Genomic DNA, 16,362 nt, shown 5'->3' on the forward strand with positions numbered 1-16,362 from the left:
GTCCAAAAGCAGGACTCTGTATAGGAGTGAAGGCCATTTTTGATTCTATTGAGTTTTCTCCTTATAGAAGACACAAAAACTTCTTGTCCGTCCAAGTAACAAACATCTGGCCTGATAGCCACAGTCTATGATCCTCTGGGGGGTGATGTATCGGCTGCCTTGAGTTGGAGTTATCACATTAGGCACCACAGAGTCGTGAAACCAATCCACGTGGTCAAAAGGCCTGAATTCCAGCTATATAGATTTCATTTTTACCAGCCCTAACCCTTGCCCCCTATGTTGCCACACTCTCAATGAAACATTCTGTGGCTAGTGATAACCTGATGCTCCTTATGAGCTGTGACGCTTGGCCTCGCCCCCCGTGACTAGATTAATATACAATCCTTCTGTGACCATTCCAGGGAATATCCTGCAGTGGACAGTGGTTAGCATAGAGATTTTAATGAGGTTCTAGTGCAGTACAGCCTGGACCATGGTAGAATCTTGTCAATCTGTAAGGGCGACTTGGGGGATCTTCGCCCCTTGTTTTGTCCCACTGACTTCAGACATACCCTTAACTACAAGAATAGGGGTTGACCTGGCAGGGTCTTTGATTGGGACATTCTGAAAAGGAAAAGGGAGCTAAACGGGGTATTACGCAAGATAAACAGAAACCATCTTCTTAAGGCGAGTATGAAAACCCATCTTATCTCCACTGCGAGAACTAACTATAAAAATGGACTCAATGGGCACAGAGTGTCTAAATCTAATGCATGCTGGAAAAGTATAGATCGCCTGCTAAAGACCCACGACTCCAAATAATTCTGGCACCTCATCTGGAGCCACGGAGCGGGTGTGGGTGCCAGGGAAGTGGTGGGAATCCCAGAGGACCGGTGGACGCTACATACAACAAAGCTGTATGGTGGGGAAGGCACACCCATAGTAGGAGAGATAAGTGAGCAGATTCCTTGGTAAGTAGGTACATTAGGGGGGTGGACTTAGTACCCCTCATCACGAAGGCTAAGTCTTCCAGGGCCACAGGCCCAGAGGGGATATGCAACTTGATATTAAAGGGAGCCCCTAAATGGTGGGAACAATTTCTATCTACCCTATTTACTCAGGTATGTGAAGATGGGGTCATCCCTCCATCATGGAAATCCTCTAACCTCATCCCAGTCCATAAAATGGGTCCTTGTAACAACTCTTCCAACTCTAGGCTACTGGCAATGCTGGATTGCATCTCCATACTCTTTGCCAGTCTCCTGCTGGAGCTTCTCATCGCTTGGGTTAGGGAGAGGGGCCTGCTGGGTTGCCTACAGACAGGTTTCAGGAAGGGTAGTGGGATCACCCACTATATATGGGTCTTGCTCATCCTCATCTCAGACACCAAATGCTGTTCTGAAGTGCCGTTATATCTATGCTTCATTGATTACTCAGCATCTTTCAACAGCATAATTAGAGCTGAACCTTGGGGAAAAGCTGGAAGCGTTGGATATGGACTCATCACTCCTTTATTTCATTTAGTCTCTCTATCGTGACACAGAGGTCAAGATCAGATTATAACAGGAGGGGGTCCTGTCGAGCTCGATTAACATGACACAGGGTTTGAAACAGGGGTGCCCATTGGGTCCCCTACTATATAGTCTATACACATCAGAACTCCCCGCAATTTTGAGCAGAATTAAGAATCATTCTCCTAGATCTGGGAAGATCAACCTCCCCTACTTAGTATTTGCAAATGACACAGTAGTTTTGGACCGTACTCCACTAGGACTACAACAATCCCTTAATGCCCTACATATTTTTGCTTCAGAACATGGCCTTGCACCCAACGCGGCCAAAACAAAAATAATGAGCTGCGGTAAGGGATCTTATGGCACACCAGTGTTTGTTTGGAGGCTGGGGGAGTAAAGTTGGATCAGGTAACCGAATACCGACACTTTGGAGTACCCATCAGACCATGTTTATCCCCACAGGTATTCGGCATGGGGGTAATACATAGGGCATGGGCTAAATAGGTGTCCCTCAAATGAGTTATTGACTCTTCGGGAGGGGGCTCTTTCGAGGCCAAGATTATGGCCTACAGGGTCTTGGCCATTCTGAGTATTCTATACACCCTTGAGGTGTTTCCGCTAAGGGTGGTGGGGTGGCTCCCCAGGTTGGAGGCAAAGATTCTTTGCTCATTACTTGGGGTGTCAGGGAGTGTCCCGGTGGAGGCTATTCGGTTGGAGTTGGGTCTCTGTTGCCGGTCAATGTTTTGGAAATCTGCAGCTAACAAACTTTGGGCTAAAATGTACTGTAATAACCCAGAGACCCCCTATCTGCTCGGACAGCTGACAACACACGCGGGGAGGTTCTCTAAGAGTACATGGTTCCGAAATCTGGACCAGTTGGACAAACAATGTTTGGTGGAGATGGGCTTTGACAGAGTTCCTGAGACTTGGTTGGACCTCTACCTGTGTAGGGTTGAATTGAAACGTACCCGTCTGGACATGGGTTTATCCTTAGAAGATTTAGCCAGCCTCTGCAGGTTTGAGGCCTATTCCAATCAGGCATTTAAAGTCGGCACCCCAAAATCTTACTTGACAAAGTTGCACCTCCCAAAATTTGTGAGATTCATCAAGGCCATGCGTCTGCAGACCCTCCCTGTTTTTGAAAATGCAGGGGCTTGAGCTGGTGTTCTCAGATGCAAAAGAATATGTAGATTGTGTGGCAAACAAATAGAGACCATCCAACCACATTCTGAACCAGTGTGGGGCCTAGAGTATAGTAAGGTGTACAGCCAAATCTGCTCTCACACCTCCAACCAATTTTGGGCCACAATCTGGGCAAGAAGCTTTCTCATCTGTAGCACCAGCCTTTTATATCTCACAGAGGACGATGAAGAAACTTGTCCTGGGCTCCATAGGTTGTGGTGGCTGATCACGCCCTGCTAACATGACAGGCCCAATCTAAAGCCTAACGGCTCCGACTGTAGGCCTCAAGGCTGCCCATGATATTTTAATGTATGATAATTATGTCCTTTTTCTCAACTATTCATGCAATGTTATGTATAATAAATTGTGGCTTGTTTTTTCCTAGACATCATGATTTTAATTCAATTTTGTATTAATGTATTATTAATGTCTCAGTGTAAAATGGTTTTAAATGTAGCCAAAAAAAAACATACCAAATTAAATGATGTGCCTATCTGTGCCCGGGAGTAAGTGAGCCAGAAGCATGGGCCGGTCATTTACTGTTCAAGCCGCTCTGTTGTGGAATAACCTTCCAAAAGCCACGCGCGCGGAAAATAGTCTGATGAGGTTTAGAATAGAGCTGGAAACTATCATTTTTGAGGAATTAAATTCTGCTGTCTGCCGTCCTATCCTTTCTGTCTTTTCCTCTATCGCCTTTCTTTTGCTTCTTCTCTGCGGCCTGATGCCTGCGGGTTCTGGCGGGTTCTGGCGGGTTCTGGCGGGTTCTGGCGCATTATACGTGAACAAATCAAATCAAGGGAAATGAGTACTAGCATTTGTTCTTCTAATTTTTTTACTGTAAACATATTGGTTGATGAAAACGTTCACAGTATCAGAAATGCAAAAATATGTAGCGCAGCAAACATATTGCAACTGAAAAATGAAACAGATGTTGTCTGTGATTCCAGGAAGCAAGTGGTGGTCACAGGAAACACAGGGGGACTTTTTGCATGCTTTGCATTTGGCGTATTCGTCGTACTTTATTCTGTTACTCTAAATATCCCTTTTTGATGTTCTAGCCACTCCCCATGTCACTCCTCTATGCCATTGCCCCCCTACACACACACACAAGGCCCTCATTACAGTTTTGCCAGTATCCCACCAGTAATTCTGGCCACATATCGGCAAAACTCCCTTACAGTTTCCACTGCCCCACTTCCCGGTATTAACAGGATATTACGGGCAGCGGAGACGACAGTACATTCCCATGACATGATATGGGATTGACGGAATTACCGGTAGTATCGGTGCCGGTGATTCTGGCATTTATTTGCAGGTAGAGGCCTGAACTCCTGGCAGGTCAGGCTTGCTGGTAGTTCACTGCCCCCGACGGCAAACTTGTGTTTCCCCGGTTTGAAAAAAATGCTGGTGCCAGAATTACCAGAATTATTTCTGCCATTTTTTTCTGGACAAGGGAACTCATAATGAGCCCCAATAGACCACTTCTCCATCCTTGTTAGAGACAGTGTTCACCTGAAAATATTCTACACACATACTACGTGCACAATAAGATACACTTCTTGGTACAATAAGATACACTTCTTTATTTATTTACTTTTGATTTCTTATCAAAAACGTCAATCAGGTATAAGATACATTATACAAAAAGAATGTTGCAGGCTGGGACTTTTAGGCCCATCATTATATATACGGTATTTATGTTTAAAGCAATGACAGTTGCTGTTCCTCAATCAGGAAATTCTTTATGTTGTACTAAAAAAAATGTTTTACTAAATATGTCTCACCTGATTTTTTTTTTCTGCTTGGTATATTTGTTCTAATGGTTTGTTGAGCCCTAAATATAATTACTTATTGATTACCTCCCAAAGAGATTTGATGAGTGTAGCGTGTAATGCCCTTTATCTTGTATGCTGTCCCGTCCCTGATTTCGTTGAAGTAATAAGGGATCCCTGTGTTTTCAAGTCCCAGCATGCAAATCATTTTTCACTATAAACCAAATCACTGTTTTGTTGTAAAATGGACCACCTATGTGTATCGAATTCTGGCTACAGCAGATGCAGATGTTGAGACTTTAATTCAAAATCCTAAACGAGCTAAGAAAAAGATCTTTCTTCAAGACTGGCTGCTTAATCGCGATCTTTGTTTAGGTTATAAAAACTTTAACAGCCATATATTCCCAGACAAAGAAATGGGAACTGTTGCGAATTATTTGATTAAATCGCCCTCACCACATATCCGTATAGCGATTATGAGATTGCGCTTTAATTTGTGGCCTCCACGAGATATCTTAGCACAACGAAGGCAAATTGTTGTTTCAGATAACTTTTGCAGATTTTGTAACAATATGTTACAAAAAGAAACCTTAGAACATGTAATTGTTGAATGTTCCGCACTAAGTTCAATAAGAAATAACATGTATAAAAAACATATATCTACTGTTGCTAATGTCCATCCTAGTTTGATATGGTCTTGTTTACTAAACTCAACTAATATGAGTTTACTCATTGCCTCTGCAAATTTCGTGAATAATCTTTGCTTATCTATGATAGCAGACGATTAACTAAATAGCATGAATGGGCACTTGATGAATTTATTCGTTAACATGAAGAAATTGTAAAAATCTTTTTTATCTAATTCTGTGTAAAATAGTATATCCTGAATCAATGTGTAAAAATGATGCTTTTGTATAAACAATCTTGTAAAAATCATAAATGATTAAAAACAAGAATAATAAAAAAAAAAAACACAAGGTCTGGATACAGTTATCCATAAGGGAACGGTTGATAACTATGTTACAGATGTCATTTTATCTCACAATCCTCTAAGAGTCCTTTTATTCCCCACCAGATTTGAACACTTTTCTTCGACCACGATAGGCTGAGCTGAACCTGCGCTCATTAGGTTACACATGAGCCTTATCACACTGGGAGAAGGCACACAGCATATTTAACCATTAACCCACCACATTTTCCATCCCGGGGACTGCAAGTGAGAACCTCAGACTGCCTTTTTCCTGACTTCAGTCACAAATGATCTAACCTTTGCACTTTGTGTGCCCTTTGCCAGCCAGAGTAAGCTGGTAAACTAGCTGAGTGGGGTAAGGTACCCGCTGCAGAGAGTTTAGCTTTTTATGTATCCTACAGATCACATTGAGGTAAGTTTATAATCACGCAGAAATACCTGGATAAGAAGGGTCACTGTGAAAGGATTGGAGGGAAAAGAATACAGTAGCACTGTGTGGGCAAGAAGTGCTCAAGGAATGTTTTTTAATCCGAAGAATCCGAAAACGGTGACCGGTCTCATTTGGGGTGAGATGCAGTTCCAGAGCTTAGGGGAAGCTGGTGACAGTGTTTCCTTGAGTTTTCAATTTTGCATTTTTTAAATCCCGCCTCTGGAGTTTATGCAACGACTAATAGTGCTAGCTTTGGTGATAATAAAGAATTCAATGTATTTACAGTTTAATAGCAAAGATCAGTTGCACTGTAAACATAGCAGTTGTTAGGGCAGGCGTCATAGCGGTTTTTCATGCATACTGCCTGAGTTTTCATGCAGCAAATTACACCGTCCGCCTCGTTTATTCAAAAAAGGTCATGTATTAAACAGCCAATGTATCAAGCAGGTCCGGGACTCTCGTACAGCATATGCAGCACCTTCAGCGGGGACCCTTAAGGGACGGGAGGCACGGCGGGGGGCATGCTCATCTTAACAACACCCCAGAAGAAAACTTATCAACGGGAAAGAAGGCCTTGGATCTGGGGAAGATACTTCTCCGAGCACTGCCAAGACTGAAAGCTTCAATCAGTGTTTGACATGTTTCAAATCAGGCTTCCATTCTCTTTGGCGCTATATGAAAGTCATAATAACAAGACATGTAATTCTGAAAATATCACCCCTATCACCCCAAAAAATCAAAACATATCCACAGAAGACTGTTATTATTATTAAGCTATTAATTGAGCGCAGACCTACCTTCGAGAAGCAAAGGAGCGCTTTACAGAGGTAGCAACAGAGCAGATATGATATGATATAAGTCATTTATAGCGCGCCTGTACACAAGTGTTTCCAGACACGATGCACAAAGGAGCGCTTTACAGAGGTATACAGCAGTACAGATGCATAATGGAGCGCCTTACAGAGGTATACATCAGTGGAGATGCATAATGGAGCGCTTCACAGAGGTATACAGCAGTACAGATGCATAATGGAGCGCTTTACAGAGGTATACAGCAGTACAGATGCATAATGGAGCGCTTTACAGTGGTATACAGCAGTACAGATGCATAATGGAGCGCAGTACAGATGCACAAAGGAGCGCTTTAAAGAGGTATACAGCAGTACAGATGCATAATGGAACGCAGTACAGATGCACAAAGGACTGCTTTACAGAGGTATACAACAGTACAGATGCACAAAGGAGCGCATTAAAGAGGTATACAGCAGTACAGATGCATAAGCTTTACAGAGGTATACAGCAGTACAGATGCATAATGGAACGCAGTACAGATGCACAAAGGACCGCTTTACAGAGGTATACAGCAGTACAGATGCATAATGGAGCGCTTTACAGAGGTATACAGCAGTACAGATGCATAATGGAATGCAGTACAGATGCACAAAGGACCGCTTTACAGAGGTATACAACAGTACAAATGCACAAAGGACCGCTTTACAGAGGTATACAGCAGTACAAATGCATAATGGAACGCAGTACAGATGCACAAAGGACCGCTTTACAGAGGTATACAGCAGTACAGATGCATAACAGAGCGCCTTGCAGAGGTAACAACTGAACAGATATACAGCAGGGGGTTGGGGTAGGAGACAGAGGGGCACAGATAAGGGTTACAGCTGTACCGGGTTGTGGGGAGGAGAGGGGCGGGTGGCATAAGCGAGCCAGGTGGCACGGGGGGGAGAGGCAACGTGACGGCCTAGGTTTTGACAGGCTGAGACCTCTATGTTAAAACTCAGTCCGGGCAGCTTACGCAGAGCAATAGAATCTGATCTTAGTAATTGGGCCACTCTCCTCCTATCACCGATGGGAAGAATGTCCCTTAACAAAATGGTTTCCTAACCCAAATCCTGTGCACATTCTCGATGCTCCCCAGTAGTATTTCCAGCGTTTAGCTAAAGCTGGACACCACGTCCCATGATCGGAGGGCAAGAGTAGACTCTCCTGAAGCCAAGATCCCTAGGGGGAGTAAACCTTCCAGATTCTTGCCTCTATTACTGGGCTTCCAAGCTGGCTCTGCATACAAGATCTAACAGCTCCTACGGGTACAATACAGGAGACATCTTCTGAAACCTTTCACCGCTTTAGACTTCCTCCACCAACACCGGCCTCCCCCCAGTGACAAATAAGCTTCTGTAGCATACTAAGCTGATATGGGCAGGAGTTAACACTGGCCTAAGAGAACAAAGCTCCAGTTAGCTCAATGAGTATTGTTACATAGACAAAAAAAACATTCTACTTACAACAATGTTATGAAGATGATGTCCTTGAATCCTTTGCCACAGTCTCGCTTCAAGGTTTAATCTTCACAGCAAGGATTTCTGGATATATTTGCAACTCTGGCAATGTCTACAAACCAGTCTAAGCCGCACAAATGCTAACCCCGGCTCCCGATACCAATCAAATGTAGAGAATTTCACTGGAGAAAAAAGGTCGGACTCAATGGCATACCTGTTGCTGCATCAGAAAATCGCCTTCTCTTTGCTAATCCTGAAATCAAGGTGGGAAAGAGACCTCAAGATCATGGAGGTGGATTGGGGAGAGATCTTGGAGGGATTGACAAGAGGCCAGAGAGGCACCAATACCGGATTCACTTCCTACAAGATAGTTCATGGGCCTACTGCCCCCCCCCTCCCTCCTCCTCCTCCACTTAGACTGATTGATGCTAGGGAGGTTGTCCCCAAGTGACGTCTTACATCAACCTGTTATTTGAATACCAACTTGATACTTGAGGAAGGTGTTCAGTATAATTTCCTCTGTCTGAGGTACACCGCTGGAGATATCAGGGACCCTGGCTTTTCTGGGCTTTTCCTACTTACAATCGGCTCTTTCACATCAACAGGATGATGGAAAGATTTGGCTCTGGCTAATGCCAGGAGAATCATTATGAGACAATGGAAAAACTCCATTTAAAGATTGGTTAGACCGCATGCTACAGGCGGCAGCATTTGAACGTTTGCTATCAGAGAATGGTTATATGGTATGATAGGTGATTTATAACGTGCTTAATACCCAGAGGTTTCTAAGCGCGGACCCATGGATCGAACCTGTGTTGTTCCGTGTCAGCTTGTTTCCAAGGCGAGCACGTTGCCCCTGAGCTATCCTCCCGAGACGTTCGCATGGGGAGAGGGTGTTACCAATCTGGGGCACCTCATTGGACCTGATGTGATAGATATCTGGCATGGGCATGTGGGGGTCCATTGCTCTGTGAAAACCTGTTGGACATTTTGAGATTGTTATGTTTGGTTAATGATGCAAGGTATTACTTGATACTGTTTTGACTTAGATCATAATTATGTTTAATTTTATTTGGACAATTTTAATAAAAAGTTAGTCTTAAAAGAAAGTACCGAAAGCCGAGTACCTGACCATTTTCTCAATCAAAACCCATCATACAGATAAATATGCCTGCAACTTCTGGTGGTGGGGGCTGAGGAGCCAGTTGTAAACGGGGGCTTACATCATTATGACTAGAGGGCATTCTAGTAGGTAAACAATGCAAGGTACAGTTAGGGAAACTCTGAATATGTGGGCATATATTAATTTGGGCATATTATCTAAAAGCCAGTACACCTCTACAATTTAAGCATATAGTCCTGCATACAACTGTAGCCGACCCCACACCCATGTACATGCATGTACAGCCTTTTCCTTCTAAATTCAATAAAATGAAAAGCATTGGGTTGTAGCATTATAAAGCCTTTCTATTTAAGCCCCAAGAGCCAGTTTGGAGTGTGGCAAACGGCCTACCCATGCCTACACAAAAGCCAAGACTGTAGGTTTTGCCAATGCTTGTTTCATTAGGAATTCAATGCAAGGATTTATGGATTCACGTACTGTGGTGTTAAGCCCCCATTCCAAGGGCTGGAAGGGGGGGGGGGTTGTTAATGGCCCACCAGCCCAAGTTAACGGCCTGAGTGAAGTGGGTGCCATTAACGAGTGCTCTGGGCCCATACCCCGTTTCAGCACTTGGAACATGGGCTTAAGGCCATTAGCAGCCCGGGCTACCAACGCGGTAATCCGGGGTGCTAAAAAAAAAGGTATTTTCCTTCGTTCAAAGGGACGCGCGCATTTTCCCATTGAACGAAAGAAAATACTTTTCCAAGATGGCCAACATGGAAAGGGAAGCGGGGCTTCATACAGAGCCCCTTCTTTTCTTTTCATGGCGGCCTGCAGGAGCGGAGAGGAAGGAGCGGCGGTGGCGGGCACTACTGCCGCCGCAGAAAAAGGGTAAGTGAGGGGAGGGAAAGGACACAAATACAAATACATAATGGGACGGAGGGTAGGGGGAAGATGGTGGCGGGGGAAGCCGGCCGTCAGGTGGGATGGAAAGCAGACTTTCACTGGCTCCCCCCGCCAGGGTTCTAACGCTCATAAATCAAGTGGCTGAAGGAACACTTGGTTAATATAGCGGTCATACATCAGGAGCTAGTTTTGCTGGTTTATAGCTGCATTTAAATCGTTACAGAGTCTGCCCAAAAAGCACAAAGGTAGACTCAAAGAGATCCCAGGTTAAAGTGTTTGGGGCGCAGAGAGGCAGGTAGTGGGTGGAAATGCCATAGAGACTACCATAGATGGTCAATGGTTGGGTGAATAAACGAACAACAACTACAGGCAGTATTTCCCTCCTCACATCTCCTCTCTCCCATCTTCACTTCACATGACAATAGTTTCAGCTGAAAGGCAGCTCTCTCAGTGCCACATAATAGCCAAAGCTAAAAAAAAAAAGGTTTTTATCTATGTAAATGAGTGAAATGTAAGACTTGCGTTAGGGCAATTTTCTTTGTAGAAACTGGGGATGGGAGGGTGGTTTGAACAGCGTAAATAGGCCAGATCAGGAGTTAGCATTTAACGTATCCACCCACAGAACAAGGGAGCATAAATATGGCGAGGAAAGGTGGTTGGATCGGTGTGGTTTGAAATCATTTCTAGAGGGATAGTCTATTGAATAGACTCCCTTCACAGAGAATGCTCTAAGAGGTCACTGCTGTTTGCTGTCAAGGTTGCATGCGCTCTCAGACTGACACAGTATGGATGGATTCTATGGTTTTTGGTAGATATGATAAGGATGGCTTATAATTGATTGCCCCCATCATGATATCTGGGGACACAAGCCAATACTGTTCATCTTCGGAGCAATATTGAGAACTATACTGTAACATCAAGTAAGGTAATTTAAAGAGGTCTTACATAGCGCACCACTGCCATTTTGGTGGCCTTACTGATTCTTGCCCCTACATCGGGCCCTAATTTTGTTTTATTGCACCAGAGGGGCAGTTTGAATATCCACCTGTTATCAGCAGTGACCAGTTTAGTTTAGTTTAGTTTTGTTTATTACGGGCGCTATAACAAAGTTACAGCAAACCAACAACACAAGATGCATCAATAGTAAGAAAAGTAACACAATAACAATAAAATACAGAAAAAGGCTAAAAATGTGTATATTAAAAAAAAATCGCTAAAACATAAAAACATTCAAACCATAAAATCACACAATCAAGATAAAGGGCCTCATTACGACCCAGGCGTTGGACCATGGTGCTAATAGCACCATGGTCCATGCCGGTAACTTACCGACTCTGCCATGGAGAAAGGGGGAATTACCACCCTATTACAAGGTTGGTGGGGCGGGAATTCCCCCTTCCTCCATGGCCCTTCCCCATTCCCATTTTTGCCCCATAGGGCTCAATGGGAATGGGGAAGGCGCTAAGTACGGTGCCGCAAATTGCAGTACCGTTATTAGCTCCAAGGTCCCTTAACGGGTCCCGTCCATAACGGCTGGTAAAACCAGCTGTTAAGGTCGGGTCCCGCAAAGGGACCTCGTAATTAGGCGCTAATAGGTTAACGGCGCCGTAGCCTTTTACGGCGCCGTTAACCCATTAGCGCCTGGGTCCTAATGAGGCCCAAAGAGTGATAGAAACCAAAAGAACCCTAAAAACAGATAGACAGCAGAAAAAGAGTATCAACCAATCAAAATCACATACTCAAGTTAAAAGGCGACGGAACCAGCAAGGCAGGTGAGGATGAAAGGTTCATGGTTAGAGGTGTCGCGCAAGTGTCCCGTATTCCCCTGCATGGGGCACTACTACTATCCACCATTGTAGGTCCATTCAGGCAAGTAGAAGGATGTTAAAATGACGACTCTCAATTCACATAGTGGTTTTAATTTTTACAGGTCTGATTGGGAGCAGCTCTTCCATAATGGGCGAGGCAACGCCCACTCATCAAAATCCTTGCACATTGTGGAGGAGCCGTGGGTTAAACTGTCAATGGGAAATGTTGTTTCCTTTTGACAGTTTATGTTCCCCAGCATGCATGTCCGATGCACTATGGAAGGCTGGGGGTGTTTTGCTTTCCCAGCCTTGCATGGCCCATTGGGGATGCAGGATGGGGAACTGCAAGTCTGAATGTGCGAATGGGTGCTCGTGCATCGCCCCCACATTCAGGCTCAATGGGGCACTGGAAAAAGGGTTCTCCGGCTCCTGCTCGCATTTGCAGGAACCACAAAGTGCTCAGGGGCACTTCTTGGTTCCAGTTTTTGAGTTGGGGAGCTGGAGGGCCGTTGTAGCAGAGTCGGCCTCAGGGAGCACCAGCAACCAACACAGGGCTGCGGTAAGTGTAAAATGTAATTAATGTAATGTTGTATATGTATTTTATTGTGGATGTGTGTGTATATATGCATGTGTGAATGAGCGAAAATTACTCCATTTACCATGCCGGATTTGGGACGGTTTCGGAGGCAACCATGGAGCTAATTACTCCATGGTTAGCTCCAAACCCAGAATGAGGCCCGATGTGTTGGTGGTTTGGTGAATGCATGTGTGAATGAGCGAGTGAATTTGTTATTGAATGAGTGAGTCAATGATGTGAAACAGGGGTGTTGCTAGGTCTGGAAAAGACCCGGGGCTACGCTGATGTCGGAACTGTCGGGACTGGGGGCTAGCTAGCCTTTTGGTTGTAGCTCCTAAGATTCTATCCGGGGCTGCAACCAAAAGATCAGGGGCTATAGCCCCCTTAGCCCCCCCTAGCAACGCCTCTGATGTGAAAGAGCGAGCAAAAGCTATGTGAAGGCGTGTTTGAAATGAGCCAGTGAATGCAGTGTGAATGCTGTTTGAAATAATGCTGTATAATGAGCGAGTGAAAGCTGCGTGAATGTGCGTTTGAATGAGCGAGTGAATGCTGTTTCAAATGAATGCTGTATGAAAGTGTGAGTGAACGTGTCATGCACCGCCCTTGGAAGTGCTGGCAAAGGTGGAAGCACACCTTAGATGGCCTCCCATTGTTCCAGGTTGGAGGTCTAGTTCTTTTCAAGATGGCCGTCGCTCCTATAATACTGTGCTCTGTTTGTTGCTTCCTTGCATTGTATCCATCTTTGGTTTAGTGCCGCCGGTATCTGTTTTATCAGCGTTCCTGCTATACTTCTCGTTACTTCACTTGTTGTTATATCCCAAACTTCCCGTTCGTTTCCCTCTTTGTCTTTCTGCACGCTCGGGTGTTCATTCCTCTTTCAGGTAAATTTTGTAGGAATTCTTGCTTTCTAACAACCTTTTTTCCGTTCACTTTTCTTGTCGGTCACTTCCGCATTTTCGTATCTACTAGTTCCTATTATATACTTTCCCTCGGATCTTTGCTATCATACGGCTTTCACCTATCATTACCCACCTGTCTTTTCCTTTTGTACTGCTCGTAGTTCTACCCTGTTATCGCTTCGGTTCTTGTATTTCTTCCATCTCCCATCTGTCTTTCCTCTTTGTTGTTATCCCGCTCTAAGGATACTCTCGAGCTCTCTCCTTACATATTCTGCTATTTTTTCCTTTTGCGGAACTCCTTATTTCTATAGTCCTTACCTTTTTTCTCCTTCCTAGACAAGCCCTCTGCCATCTGTGTGCGGCGTAACCTTCTTTGGCTGCTTCCTTATCCTGCCGGGAGCCGCCACTTTGTGCTTTCGCTATTGCAGACTTTGAGCAGACATCTGCAATTGTTCTTCCATTACCCTTCCGGATTTTTTGTGTGCTTCCTGGAAAGAGACTCATTGGCTGGGAAGGCAGACTGTTTCAAAACCACCAGTTGCTTCTCTTCTACTACTAACATCAGACCAGCTACTATCCAGGGTTTTTTGTGCCTACGTGGCTATTTCCCTGATTGGGGGCTTGCTCCTCTGGGGTCCCTTAGCTTTGGAATCCATACCTGTCAAGGTGGCCTCCGAGGGAGCTCGCCCCTACTTGCACAAAAAGAAAGAAAAGAAGTCAAAGGAGCAGAGAAGGACACGCCGGAAGAAGGAGTTTGATACCCAAGACAGCTCCATCGAAGACCCAGGTGAGGAGGAGTACAGGGAAGATTCCCCGGGGCTTGACAGAATGTGAATGGGTTTGGATGAGTGAGTGAATGCTGTGTGAATGCTCTTTAAAATGAATGCTGTCTGTGTGAATGCTATGTGAATGTATGTAAATGTGTGTTGTAAATGTGTTTGCTTGTGTTGGGTGTGTGCCAGCCCACGAGACTGATTTGGGAAGGGAGTGGGGATAGGAGAGATTTTAGGAGATACTGTATCATAGATGCCCAGTAGAAAATGTCCTGTCACAGTCAGAAATGGCTAGACTGGTTGCACCAAAATGCCAGTCTAGTCATGTGAAAACACTTACAATACTTGTTTTAACGTTGATATAGCATCCGTGATAAGTGTTATAACATGGCTAAACTTGCCTTTTCGTGCAGGCAGCCTGGTCATTTCTCATTGTGGCATGCCATTATTTAATGGCATGTATCTATGATAAAGCAAGCATAGCACGTGCTATTATGTGGCCCGACTTGATATAGCCAGTATAGCTATAATATCTTACTTTGGCATGGCATTGTTAACTGGGCATCTATGATGAAGCAAACATGATAAGTGTTACTACATGTCTGGACTTGCCTGTACTGGAGCACTGAGTTTCAACCTATGTTCTTATTGTGGCATAGTATTTATAATGGCAAAGCCAACAGCAGTATGATCCTAAGGGTGGGTACTGGCATGTTTTAGTAGAGGCAGCAAGGTCATGTTTTTATCTATGTAATTACTGGCATTATACACAAATCAGACATGAGTATGTTCTTATTTGGGAATCCTGGCACGTGGAAATGAACAGGCACAGCCAGCATGAACATGTGTTTTATAGTGGCGTATATGGTGGGGAAAGGCATCATGGAAAATGTGTTGGGGACTGCTCCGGTGCACTATTGGGGACTTGCAAATGTGCCAAATATTTACACCCCTCCAATTAAAAAATGCACCAGCCACCACTGGCCCTGACGTACGTATATATTAAAAATAAACAGGTGGGTCTGAACAGTTAATCATCCTTGACCCCAAGTCATGTAACAGTGAAACACTGTATTCATTTCTTGCATTGTATTGAACTGCTTTACCCCAAAATGTTTGTGCTTGTGGTTTTATTTCCTTTTATAACTGAATAACACATTTAAAATATCATTAAGCACAGGGTTGAAGGGACTCAACATCATAACTTTAGGAAGCAAACGTTCTTCCAAATTTAACCACACGAGGTCTCTGTCGAGCTAGTAATTGACAAACCTGATATTTTTGTTATAGTAGAACAGGCCATTGGGCCATTGACAAACGTGGCCTGCTTGTAGGGGACTTTTCTAACTTTTCACGGTGCTTTCCTGGTTGCTTCTCGAAAGGGTGTGAGATCATTTCTGTTTTGCAACCCGAACCACTTTTTTAAAATAAGGTCAAGTGCCAGAGCTAAAAGTAGAGCCCACGCAGGAAGACTCACCTTGTCTCAAGCACTAGGTTTTCATTTAACAACCTACCGAATAGTTCAATGTAAAGCGGGCTTGGCTGGACTAAAGGGCCAGTTCGTCTAGATTGTCAAGGACTGGGAAGGTGGTGTCACCGATGACGTGAACCCTTTGGCAAACCTGTTTAATATCATCAAATGTTGAGCTGTTTCTACACTCAGTGTAAAGAGATTGATGAAGTCCGCGGCTTGTATAGGTTTTCAAGACCAGTCCTCTAATGCAGAGATGTCAAGTTCCCCTGTGTCCAGCGAAAGTAATTCATACGATACTGCTGTAGTAGCAGTCCCACGCGTCAACCGAAATGCCAAGCACGGCTCCCCATTTCATTCCTGACAACAACACTATGGAACACCCTACCCAGGAGACTTCCTTCAAGCTCATTTAAACCACATAATAAACAAAACAACACTGATACCCATGCTCCAAGGACAGGACCCAATCTGGTCACCATAAAGCACCATCTTGACTCCGAAGCAGGACTCCAAGACCTTTCCTTGAGCTTGAGGGCACGACCCAAGAGCTTCCGAGGCCTGGACCCAGTCAGTTTGATCTCAACCAGGCCCTTCGAGACGGCAACAGCACTGCTGAGGCACAGAGACCTATGCAAATAGCCTGGTCTCATTCAAGCGCCGTCCAAACCAGACACATCATCTG

At 44.5% G+C, this 16,362-nt stretch overlaps 1 long non-coding RNA gene across 4 annotated transcripts in view; it reads left to right on the forward strand.

Annotated features, from left to right (window-relative positions):
• The first annotated feature begins 13,276 nt into the window (after positions 1–13,276).
• LOC138581119 (uncharacterized) overlaps positions 13,277–16,362 on the forward strand; it is a 137,852-nt gene continuing 134,766 nt past the window's right edge. For 3 of the 4 annotated variants that reach the window (XR_011304445.1, XR_011304444.1, XR_011304446.1), the window contains exon 1: positions 13,277–14,220. This is a non-coding gene — a long non-coding RNA (uncharacterized lncRNA). The remainder of the gene's footprint in view (positions 14,221–16,362) is intronic. The other variant, XR_011304447.1, reaches the window with a different exon arrangement.

Source organism: Ambystoma mexicanum, chromosome 3p (genome assembly GCF_040938575.1).
Source record: "Ambystoma mexicanum isolate Mex_15411 chromosome 3p, UKY_AmexF1_1, whole genome shotgun sequence".
NCBI classification, from domain to species: Eukaryota; Metazoa; Chordata; class Amphibia; order Caudata; family Ambystomatidae; genus Ambystoma; species Ambystoma mexicanum.